This window comes from Quercus lobata, chromosome 3 (genome assembly GCF_001633185.2).
Source record: "Quercus lobata isolate SW786 chromosome 3, ValleyOak3.0 Primary Assembly, whole genome shotgun sequence".
Taxonomy (NCBI): Eukaryota; Viridiplantae; Streptophyta; class Magnoliopsida; order Fagales; family Fagaceae; genus Quercus; species Quercus lobata.
Genome location: NC_044906.1, coordinates 47465547 through 47478867, shown reverse-complemented (window position 1 = coordinate 47478867; position 13321 = coordinate 47465547). Strand labels below are relative to the sequence as shown.

Sequence of the window (13321 nt, the reverse complement as noted above, 5' to 3'; positions counted from 1 at the left end):
GTTGAAAGTCTTCCCATTGTTTTTCATCTTTAGAAATTTTCGGAAGTTCTTTACAAGGAATGTTACTTCCTTCTCCACATCATCCTCTTCAGAGGAGTCGTCCATTCTTTCGGTGATGGTTTTAAGAGCAAGAGATTTGCTCGATTTATAAGAAGGCAGTCTCAACTCATATGTTTGGAGAGATCCAATTAGCTCTTGGATTTTGATCTTATCCAAGTCTTTACTCTCTTTTATAATTGTAACTTTTGCTCGGAAGCCCTCTCGTAAAGACCTCAAAATCTTTCTCACCACCTTAGAATCCTCATTATTCTCTTCGAGATTGAGCTTAGCAATTACAATTTCATTGAGCTTTCCATAGAATGAATCGAAAGCTTCATCATCACCCATCTTAAGCTCTTCAAATCTGGTGGTAAGCATTTGGAGCTTTGTGTCCTTGACTTTCTTGGTACCTTCATAGGTAGTCTCAAGAATCGTCCAAGCTTCCTTGGCTGTCTCCACATGCAATGTCTTGTGAAACTCATCAGGGGACACCACATAATATAGCATTAATGGCCTTACTATTCGCATTAGCTAATGAAAGAACTGCCTTGTCCCATTCGCACTTAGCTGTTGTGGGTTTAACATACCCATTCTCAACAGAATTCCATACGAACTCATTTATAGCACACAAGAAAGCCCTCATATGGATTTTCCAAAAGGCATAATTGCCCCTATCAAAGATTGGTGGAGCATTGAAAGATTGTGACCGGTCCATCACAAAGGGTCAAGGATCACACTCAAGTAATTAAACCACAGTGAGTGTATCTGATCTGATACCAATTGAATCCTCGAAAATATGTGAAAACACAGTAGCTATTTAGACCCCCAAATTAAAGTTACGGCTCAATTGATTTTACTCTAACTTAATACTAAGTGCGGAATAGAGTAAATGCGAGCAGATAAACAAACAAGCTACTCTAACTCATAATCATTATAACACAGCAATAAAATGAAAGGTAAAAGAATAGGGAAGAAGAATGCAAACACAAGATAACACGTCGATGTGTTATCGAAGAGGAAATCGAAGAACTCGACGAAAAACCTTTCCGCCGCCCTCCAAGCGGTAATCGATCGACTAAACAATCAGTTGGGATACATGGGTTAGCAAGAGACCCTCCAAGCCTAATCTACTTGATGTACCTAAACCTTCTAAGCTCCTACTCCAACAAGGCTTCTCAAAACCATGTCTTGTCTAGCTCTCCGGATCTCGCAATACACCTGATTGCATCCGCCAAAACCTAGCTTCTTCCAATACTTTCCAGCAGTACCAAAACCTCACTTGACACTCTGAAAGGGTGTGGTAAGTGTTTGGACTATCAACCTTTCAATGGTATGGAAATGGAGAGATAGGAGTTGAGGAAAATCCACTAGCAATTGTGTAGAAAAATGTAGGTATAACAATTTCTAACTCTCAAGGTTTGTGACTAGGGTTTTCTCTTAGAAGCACTCCTCAACATCTGTGGGTAATGTGGGTATATATAGTGTGGGTACAAAAAGTGTGTATCAGATAGGACAATCTGGCAAAGCAGAATGTTTCGTGAGTGTCTCGCGGGAAGGCCTTACCCGTGAGCTACTTGTGAAACACAGTTGTTTCCATCCTGTTCTGACTCTTCGCATTCCAGTCATGTGCAGGACACATGCATCATTTCGCGGGATGCTTAGTCATGAGCTACTCGCGAAAACTCTTCAGTCTTCAATTTGCTTGAGTCTTCACATTCTCTCTCTCTCACACATAACCCTTACAATTAAATCCCACATTAAATACAGGGTACAAAAGATTGAACATAATTACAATCAAATTTGACACGGAATTAAAGCCAACAAAACATATAGTTGTAAATTACAATTTTACAAAGTGAATCACATATGTCCTAACAAAAAGAAACCTTTTGAAAGCCCGTGAGTAGAGATTGAATCAACTAGCAGACCCAGTTTGGAGAAACATGGTGCCACAACTGTCAGCAAAGGGTAAAACAGCCTATTACCACAGTCAACTTTCAGTGCCCAAAAACCCATATCTTTGCAGTAGAGGAGATCTTGAAGTAGTGCATAACAATATAACATGCTTATGGAAGGAGCAATCACTGTCGTAATGATTCCACTATTGCTACCAACATTTTTCTAGCTGCATCACAGATCACAGCTTCAATTCCTCCTAAGAGTCTTAATTTGGTAGAGGCATTGGCCAAACTAAACTTACATATCAATCTGCTAGAGAGGATGTGACCATTTTGGAAGCCAGAAGGCCCAGAACAACATTATGATTTTGCATAGTTCTGATCTCATGAAATTGTAATTTTGCCATCTTTGCTTTGCTGCACTAAGACTCCAAATTGCTGTGTGTATCACCCAGCCTCCATGCATTGCATAGGATTAAGATAGAGATTTCAATGTCAGGCGATTAAAACTTTGTCATGATGATCTTCACAGAATCCCATCTAGTCTTGGGCTATTCCTGTAGTTGATGTAATAGTACTTATGTTCTAGACCCCTTAGACATGAATGAATATCAGTCTCTACACCCTTGGTACAAAACACACATAACTCTTAGAGATGACTCCTCTCTTAAACAGAGTTGTTTAAGTGGACAAGATTCCATTACACATCCTCCATATGAAGTTGACTTTCGGTTGCATTTGTAGAGACTAGAGTGAATTCCAAAAGGAGCGAAGGGTAGCATTGGCTGACATGTTGAGCTAGACATGATAAGTGGTCGGGGTCGATAACCATTGGTCTTGCCAACAGTCCGCCTACAGGCAAAACTATTTCCACACTCAAATCTACTACATGCTTGGGTGACAATTTTTGGTTGGATATCGACACTTGTACATGGGACCACCATTTGTAACTTAATGAAAAACTTGATTTTGGTGCACCAATCACAAGTTGTCACTTAAGTATGTTTGGATTTTGGCATGTAAATGGATGTCTATAGAGTTTTCCATCTTGACAAACTTGCATGCTATCCCCATTGCCAATACCCTAACATGTTCCCACAATAAATCAATAATAACATGTCTTGCCTGTGCAATACTATGCAAAGTGTAAGATGATTGGGTGGGCATTGGGGCTTCTAGGAATGATATGTAAGAAAAAAACCTTAGCCTTCAGTACTTGGAATTTTAATGATTGTGGATTGTGGATTAGAAGCCAACCTTGCTTGGCTAACAAAGCTAGATTGCCATACTCCAGCTCTCTAAAACCCGTTCATGAAGATGAAGGTGACTTTGGATATTGAAGGGGTAGAAAATCAATACCTTGAAACTGAATTAAGGGGCTCCCTTGGGTGAGAATATAATTTTGGGGTCTTTTTGTATGAGAGGCCATGGGAGGCTTTAGGCCTAAGCCTAGTGCCAGCCTTGCTACAAGCTACAGTATACAAATTTGTAAGCCAAAATGTTCAACCTCTAGATTTTATATGGAAGGGCAACCTAAAAGATACATAAGAATATTAAATTGAAAAAAAAAATGCTGAAAAAAGTCTAGTAAATATCAAAATTGCCAGATTTTTATTGCTCAATAGTGGGGAAAATGCTACATTCTTTGAGTACATACAGGCGAGTGGAAACATAGTGTCACTCCATAATAGTTAGAAGTTCCTTCCGTACTTCCAGGAACACCTAAAAATATTAATTCAATACACAAGTTATTATATCCATATTAGTCTGTGAAAAGCACTAAAATGACAGTATAACAAGTAAAAACCTGAAAAGAGTGTAGTAAAAAGAAAATTACATTCCCATTCAACTTAAAGCCTGTTGTGCCACATAAGTGTTCTGGTTGGTAATAAATCTTTCCATCTCAGTGTTTGAGATGCTTGGATGAATAAAGCCGTTACTTGTTCTGTTTGACGAAATCATGTTTTTATCAAAAGACTTGGTCTGTTCAAAAATGCATTTTTCACTGTAATACAGATACATTATATTTCACATCCTTGTAGTAAGTAGTAATTGAATGTACACTTTTCGCAATGATTTATAACAAAACAGACTACCACAAAGCTACAAAAGCAAATTGTAATGAAAATATAAAGTTGGCCAACTGCAAAGGGATATCTAATAAGTGCTAATCATTGAATCAGTAACAATTAATTTCCTGCAAACCTGTTTACAATCAACATACTACAAATTATAGTCTGAAACAACCAACGTAGACCATGAGATTAATAAACTTATACTCTGCTTGCATATTCATCTTGTAGATTCTAATACAAGAATGAAAATCCATATTTGGATTTTCAATGTATGCGTTTCATGGCACTAGTTTGGGCACCCCAAGTCCCAGACATATTAGCAACTATTGCACTTAGAGAACTCGAAGTAGTTTTGACTAGGACTGCACTTGACATATTAATCTTGCAATATATTAAATGTTGGACAATATTGTTTCTAAGCAACCTGTTCATAAGTCAAAATTATGTGAGCTATTATCCTTGTCTTATGTACTATAATGTGTTTGTTTTGCAAAGTTAGCACTAGTTACAAAAAAGAAGAAAAAAAAAAAAAAAACTTCTTTCTTATTATATATATATTTTTTGATAATTCGATAATTATAATGAGGATGAGGGACCTGAACACAAAGAAGTACCAATTGAAATTAACATTTAAAAGGAAGAGATGTCCTATCATATTATCAGATCAACAAGTATCTAATAAGTTTGGGATTTACCAAAACAGAAAACTGGTCTAAATAGTAGAGAAATCTAAAACCCATAAAAGCTTAAAATAACTTCTAATCTATATTCTTCTAAAAAAAAATCTAATATATATAAATATCTTTTTTGTACCGATGAATTTTGCTCATAATGAGGAGTACATATCTAGCATGCCATCCAGAGCAATTGTTCTTCTGCAGCTACACCTCCATCAACCATACAATGGAAGCTTCATCTGAGAAGATCTCAAGTGATAGTTAGTTCCTCATTTGTTGGATTAATGAGCATTTCAATGTTCATTGGGTCCTTTATATACAAATTGCCGTATAATGAATTAGCAAGGCCTAATAACATTATTGTCATAGCATTTTGTGAGCCTAATTGGAAATCAACCGTCCTCTAATTAATGGCTACAGAAAAAGCAATATATTTTGTTGAGTTTAGGAGATGATAACGATGGTAAATCACTATATTCTACCAAAAAAGACTAGTAAATACCTTGAAATGGAATTAAAAGACTTCCTTGGCGTTGTGGAAGAAAGCACCAGAGCAAAGAATGGAGGCAATAAAGGCAGAAATTCCGAGACCAATCATCAAAGAGAAACCAGCTACCACTGCACACATAAACTCATCATCATCATCATGTTTTGAATCAAAAACTCGGATCTCTCTCTCTCTCTCTCTCCGAGAGAGGCAAGAGCGGGGAAAGGCTCTCTCTCTCTCTCCGAGAGAGGCAAGAGCGGGGAAAGGAAACAAAAAGATCAAGATTACTGTCTGTGTCTCACTGTTGGCCTTGTGGGCTGGGCCATGTTGTGGTGACTCCGGGCTCTGTAATCAGTAATCACTATTCACTATACCATTTCAAGCCCAATTTTTATCTCACCCGGTACCATTCCTCTTCCTCTTCCCCACATAATTGTTGGCCTTGTGGGCTGAGCCATATTTGGAGCATAACTTTTGGCTCAGATGTTCAATCGAGATGATTCAAGCTGGGCTGTAAAGTTAACTTAAAGGGCTACAACTTTGTAGTTTACCAAAAGTCTGAATTCTGAAGTTAAATAGGCCAAAAATGTCAGTTAAGTGAAGCCTAAAAACCTGAGATTTTCTCCAAATGGAAATTCAACTTGTAATAGAATTCTTTGACTTATTTAAAGAATCTTTAGGGAAAAATTTAGGGGAGAGCTGCCATAGACCGTAATTTAGGTTTTCTTAAAGTTTCTTTACCAATTTTAGAGTTTTATTTGTGTTATGACTTGCTTGCCTTGCTAAGGAAAAGAGTGAAACCTAATCATTTATTGGTATGTTCTTAACAATTATTTTATTGTTTTAATGCTTATTTTATTATGTTTTTGATTGATTTACTCATCTAGAAAAATGTTTAGTTTTGTATAATTCTTTGATTTATTGTAGACTCCAGTCACATTAAAGGCTTAGTATTTCTTGCGAACTAATTCATTAGTTTTGTTTTGCCTAAAATCAATCAATTTCATGAAACTACCTTAGACAATTAATTCTTGAGTTTTTATTATTAAATCATCTGACTAAGATCATCATTCGTATGAATTTTAGTTGAGTTATAAAATAAATATTGTTAAACCTACCAATAGATGTGTTGTGTGTGAATCCCAAAACCTTAGCGCCTTAATATATTGTCATTTTCTCTCAATTTAAATTAACTTTACTAAACCATAAAAAATCTCTTCAATTAAACTTTATTATTTTAGTTTTATTCTCATCTCTTCACATCACTTGTTCAACCCTAGGGTATTTTTTTCCCTTTATATGCACCCCAAACACGTAGTTCTAAACTTTATAAGGATCTTGTGTAATATTTATTATGTGTTACAATGATTAAAAATCAACTAAATAGAAAGTTGTTAAAAATATGAATCTATTGCTTGTTTGAATTGACAACTATTTATTTATTTATTTTTGGACTAAGTTTCAATTATTGTAAAAGTAACTAAATTTCAAAAACAATGTCATATTTCAAATCAACTATTTCTTATATAAATATTAGAAAAATGACATCAAAATTTCATTATACTTAAATAATTAATGCACCACTTAAAATAATTAATATAAATAAATAAATGTATTTATCCAATTAATACTCATTTTAAGTACATAGAATAAATACTATAATGTTGGTTATATATATATTACATGTCACTAAAACAAGTTAGGAAATCTAAATGGTTAAGATTGATTTTAATGAATTCACATAAGTATAATTTTTGATGGTTTTTGTTTCAAATTGTTGTCAAAGAAACTGAATGTGAGGAACAATGACATATTCCAAAAAATAGTTTCTTTTATAAGCTATATGTTAGGACATATGTGAATCATGTTAGAAACATATGTAAATGTAGAATTGACTAATCCTTTGACAAAACACACTTTACTTGTAATTTGGTAGATCTAGGATGTGTTTAATATTTCAAGGAACAAGGTTTCAAGTCCAAGTGTTAAAGTCATGCAAATCTATCCAAGAATCAAGTGAAGAAGTGTTGAATTTTAAAGCTCGACAGATAGCATCTATTGAGGTTTAAAAGGCAGTTTTTGCCCGATGCTCGACAACTGATCAATAGATACCCTATCTATCGAGATTTAAGAAAATCAGATTTTCAAATTTGATTTCACTCCAATTTGTGTATGCATGTTTAGGCTTTCTTTTCTCATAACCCTAAACATATATAATGATTATTTTAAGGGCCGTCACAGATGATGCAAGTGAGTGCAACTTGATGCAAAGGTTATTCACAAGCATATTGTGATTGGAGCCAATTTGCCCTAGTTCATCTTCCTCTTCAAGAAACTGCTGCATTTGTACGCCGTAAGGTTTTATAAACAAGGAGCTTCGTGATCTTCATTGTGTTCATGAACTGAAGGACTTTGCAGCCAACATCCTTCTCAAGTTGGTGGTTAGTCATGTACTTGAATCTATGCATCAATTGGTTAGTCACGTACTGGGAGCCGTGCATTGAAAAGGAGAGATTGTTACTACAGAACAAGTCCGATTGAGTATTGGGGTAAGGGTTTAACTGTAGGTTGGTATAAGGTACTAGGATTTCTTTACTTGTAACCGTTTGTTGTGATAATAGTAGATTCTCAAGAGTGGTGGCCTTAGAATCATTCGGTGGGGTTTTTGCCTTGGATGTTTTTCCCATTTGTAAAAAAATCACCGTGTCAACTTTATTCCTGCATATTAACTTAATTAATAATTTGTTTGTGCTACCATGCATATTGCATGTTAATTAAATTAACTAATTCAGTTGACTAATTAATTGGTTAATTTATCATAAGAGGTCAATACATTCTTGGCCTATCAAGTAGTATCAGAGTAGGCACACTCTGATTAGGGTTAATCTTTGCTGTGTGATTTATTGACCCCTATTGTCATGGATAGATGATAATCTTTAATTATACCTCATTTATTTGATGACACTAACTATACATACTGGAAAGTATGCATGAGAGTTTTCTTGCAATCATTAGATGAAAAAGTGTGGCAAGTTGTGGAGATAAGCTGGACCAAGCCTAAGGAAGCGCCGGTTGATTAGGATAATGCAAAAATCAAAGCGGCTAATTTCAATAGCAAGGCATTGAATGCCTTATTCAGTACAGTCACGAATGAGGAGTTCAAGAAGATATCTTCCACTGAAACTGCAAAAAAAGCATGGACCATCCTCTAGACAACCTATGAAGGAACCAAGGTTGTCAAGGATTCAAAGCTTCAGAGGCTTACCACAAGCTTTGAAGAGATTAAGATGGAGGAGGATGAGTCATTCGATGAGTTCTATGCCAAGCTCAAGGATAGAGTGAACTTAGCCTTTAATCTTGGGGAAACCATTCCCGAACCCAAGATTGTTAGAAAGGTGCTCAGATCTCTACCGGAGAGATTTCATGCCAAGATCACTGCGATTGAGGAATCAAAAGATGTTGACAAAATTCCTTTGACAGAGCTGGTTGGCAATCTGCAGACCTATGAGTTGGGTTTGACAAGGATTGGGAATTCTAGTAAGGGCAAGAGTATGGCATTGAAGACTAAGAGCAGTGACACTGATGAGTCTTTAGACGATGAAAATTCTAAGATGAAATCCTATATCACTAGGCAATTCAAAAAGTTTATAAAGAATGCCAATGCTAAAGGATTTGACAAAGACTACAAGTAGTCCAGTTCGTCTCAGTTCAAGAACCAAGACAAAGGAAAGAAGGATGCTAAGAATAGCGGTCAGTACACTATTCCCTTAGGACCAAAGTGCTTTGGGTGTCAGGGTTTCGGTCACCTGAAACAAGAGTGCCCTATGTATCTCAAGACCATTGGGAAGAGCAAGACACTTGCTGCTACTTTAAGCGACACCGAGCCTGAAGATGATTCTGATAATGAGGATGATGGAATCCGTAATACCTTCACTACCACTATAAATCCTACTGAGGGGATTGTTGAAGATATGGATGAATAAAAGGACTTGGTGGAGTCTAAATTTGAGAAGATGGATGAACAAGATGACATCCATACAATCTATGCAAAATTATAAAAGGTCTCTTAAAAGTGTGAGAAGTTGTATAGGTTGGCCACCAAGAAGCTCAGTGATGTGGAGCTTAAACGAGAAGAAATCTCCACAAAGTTTGATGAAGCTAATCAAACCATTGGAGCACTGCGGTTTGAAAATAATTTCTTGGTTGAGAAGATTAAGAAGCTTGAGGCAGAGCTGTTCCAAGTCAGAGCTTAGTTGGAAAGAACTCCAAGTGCAAAACTTGACAAGATGCTCAACCTTGAGAAATCTGCTTTTGATCGAACCGGTTTAGGATATGATTTCTCTTCTCCTAGTATTGCTTCTACTAGTACTACTGTTTTTGTTTCACCTGCTAATAATGTAGAATCTAAGAACAATGATGTGAAAATTGTTTTAGCTAGTGAGAACATAGACAAGGGTAAATCTATCTTAGGAGCACCCCCCTAAGCTTGATAAGAAAGAGACTAAAAACCCTAGGGTAAGAAGGGAAATACTCAAAAATATAAACAGAAGAAGTAACATCTCTGTCATCGCTGTGGAGTAGCTAGACATACTCGACCAAATTGCTATAAGTGGTTAGCCACTCAACAGAGCAATAATATGATCTCATCGAGAAATCAGAATCAGTTTCTATCCTTTTTTGCTTCTCTTGGAGATCTATTTAAAGCCTTCATGTTCCTTTCGAACTTGAACGGTTTCAATTCTCCCCCCAGCACTGGATTAAGGGTTTACCAAACGAAAAGGTTCTTCCAAGGTGTGGAAGGAAAAATGATCCAAGTGATTTAGTCACTTTTTTTTTTCTCTCTCTCTCCCCTTCTTGTGTTTGAGTATGCATTACTTGTGTGTTTTTCCTTTTTGTTTTAAGTTAGTCTAGTTTTATGCTTTGTTTTGTTTAACATGTTTTTGTTTGTTTATTTTCAATTTTGTTCTATTTTGCTTTTCATAAAAATAAAAAAAAAAAATTGAAAAATCAGACAAATACAAAAACAGTGTGTATTTTGTGTACATTGGTAATTGTGTACCTTGGATGGCCGTTGAAACAAAGTTTTCTAAACTTTGTATCTTTTGTAGCTTAGATGAGCATCTCTATGCTCAACTAAGCAAGTGAGCTTTGTGGCTCATGTTTGTGATGAGTAAGATTAAGCAATCTCTTGTACTTAACACTCGTATCACTTTTTATGATGTGAAGGACTAGAAAATCCTAAGAGAAAGGCATAAATAACCATCTCACCATTATTGCCTGTCAATCATGAAATGACATCTATATGTTTTGGCATAGTAAAAGTGCAATGTTAAATACTTAACATCATTGGGTATTTCTTTTCTCTCTCCTATATGCCCATGCATGGTTTGTTTAAAAGAAAATATCAAAGAAAAATAAAAACAAAAAGAATCAAAATGCTTTATATATGATTACAAGCTTGTCTTCTAGGAGATGTAGGAGTTATAGGATGTACCTCAAAGGTGATAGTCTCCATTAAGCAGTTATGATTGTGTGTGAGTAAAGTAATTTTCTCATATCTCAAATCGTCATACCATGAAGACACTTATGCAATCTTGCGATATTTTCACACACAACACGCAATATTCTTTGCTACTCTTGATACATGTGCAGGTACAATGTGATTTGACCATCACAAGGAATACATGTGTTAATGTATGCTCACTAAACTGTCTTGATTTGTTTTTGAAATACAAAATTGGTTAGACTTGTTGTGTGTGTGTGTGTGTGTGTGTGTGTGTTTTGGATCTAAATGCTTGACATTTTTCTTGTTGAGAGATGTTTTTGAGAGCTTAAAAGGTTGTTTGGATCTTTGGTTAAGTAGCATGTTTGATTGCATTCATGTTTGTGTTTTTCTCTTCTTTGAAAAATTGTTTTAAGCAATCTCGACACCTCTCAACAGCTAGGCTATCTATTGAGCCTCTTGTGCTTCTTTTCTCGATAGTTGTTATCACAATTTCGATCCATTGAGGTTTTTGAAAATTAGTCTCGATAGCTGCTTGACAACTTCTCGATCCATCGAGGAAGTTTTTATATGCTCGATAGATTCTCGATAGCTTCTTGATCCATTGAGGTCAAATTGCTGTGGACGCCTCTCGATAACTCCATCTAGCTATTTTTAATCCTTGACACTTCTCGATACCTGCCAATCCATCGAGCTGCGTATTTGTCTATATATAAAGTCAACGCGATTTTTCTTCATTTCTGACCAATCTCTCTCGACACTTTCTGACTCCTCACCTCTCCAAACTCCCTTCTCTCACTCAAAACATCTTCCTCACTTAATCTTCGGCCTCAAAGGTGATTTCTTCCTCTAGTATGATCTCCTTTCTTACATTTAATCATGCATTTCATCCTTTTGACCTAACTTTTGGGGTTTTTCAAAATTGTCGAGGTTTTTGTGAAGTTTTTGGGATAGGTTTTTTGTTTAAATGATTTTAAATGATCATGCATTGCATCACATTTGCATTTTATCAATGATTCATGCATTTTAGATGTGTGATTACTATGTTGAAATGATGTGTGTTGGTAGTTTTGGATTGGGCTAAGCCCATGATGTTTTTACTTTTGCATGTCATATGTTCATTCATTTTTCATGCATACGTACCAATTTTGTTTCTATCATATTGATATTAAACTGTATTGGTTCTTTTCTACGTGTTTCTCTCTCTCTTTCTTTCGTTAGTTGCTCTATGGCATCTAAACAGAAATCCACTCCATCCCGAAACTCTCTTTGTTTTGGGGCATCTTCTTCTTCTCCTTTTGCTGATCTTACTCCATCTCACGTTTGGTTCCGTGATGATAAAGCCCGTAAGGACTTTTCAGAGAACTTTTCATAATGCAGCATTCATTCGGAACGCTAAGTCGTTCTATCGGACTTTTTCGATCTGACCTTCCTACTATCATCTACAATAGGGGTTAGGAGTCACTGTATGGCATCTTGGTTACCTATCCTTCCATGATCATATAGGAGTTTTACTCCAACATGCACGGATTTGACTATTATGTACCTCAGTTTATTACTCACGTTTAAGGTACACGCATTGTAGTCTCTACGAATCTTATATCTGAGGTGCTACACATACCGAGGGTAGAGTTTATTGACTACCTCGGTTGTGAGCGCCTTAGGATTGTGTCCAAAGATGAACCCTCGTCTCGCTTCTATAAGACACCTTCATTTTGGGGTGATTGTCAAAACACCCTTTGCTTGGGCTTTGCAAAAAGTCCGAGGTTTCTTAACATGGTGATGACGTTCATTCTTCATTCTTTGTCTCACTATAACTCCATTACTGAGCCACGTGCTCGATTTTTGTTATCCATACTTGAGGGACTTACTATAGATTTTCCCTCTCACTTCATTCTCTCCCTTATAGATGTCTATAGGAATATGGCGACCCATGATAAGCTCATTTTCCTTTCGGCTATCACGTGAATTCTTCGCCATTTTTTTCTATCTCCTATCTTAACTCTACACACTTTTTTGCTATGTATGCCATAGACGTTGCTACCATTAGAAGGAGCGAGGCCTAGCTTCGATTGAAGCAGTCACGGACTGAGACGACGACTCTTTCGGCTTCTTCCGCTCTACATCCACTCCTTCTTCATCAGCGGGTGGTGTGACCCTCGAGGTGGTCATGGCGCAGCTTCAGCATAGCTACCGTTAGACGAAGCGAGGCCTAACTTCGATCGAAGTGGCCACGGACTGAGACAGTAACTCCTTCGACTTCTTTCGCTCCATCTACATCCACTCCTTCTTCATTGGCGGATGGTGTGACCCTCGAGGTGGTCATGGCGTAGTTTCAACGCATGGATGCTCGCCTTGACACACTTAGTGATGAGTTGTGTCAAGTGAACACCTATATTGGCTGTATTGCCCGACAACAGGCTCGCCTTGGTGGCTTTGTAGAGTCTTCCTCTCCTTCTCCAGAGGTATCTGAGGACGAGGATGATGATGATGATGGTGACTTCGACGACGATGATGATGATGAGGATGAGGATGCTAGTTCTTTCGGTGGCAACGTGATGACTGCTTGAGTTACTTGCCCTTTGTCATTCGTGACAAAAAAGGGAAGTAGTTTTGATATGAGAGTGAATGTTCAAATAGTG

The 13321-nt window shown here is 36.7% G+C and overlaps 1 long non-coding RNA gene across 1 annotated transcript; it reads right to left on the bottom strand.

Annotated features, from left to right (window-relative positions):
- Positions 1 to 3544: 3544 nt before the first annotated feature.
- LOC115979668 lies at positions 3545 to 5183 on the bottom strand. Its single transcript, XR_004089138.1, has 3 exons — positions 4826 to 5183; positions 3775 to 3882; positions 3545 to 3659 (listed from the first exon to the last, which is right to left on the bottom strand). It is a non-coding gene; the product is annotated as an uncharacterized LOC115979668 (long non-coding RNA).
- Between the last annotated feature and the right edge of the window lie 8138 nt (positions 5184 to 13321).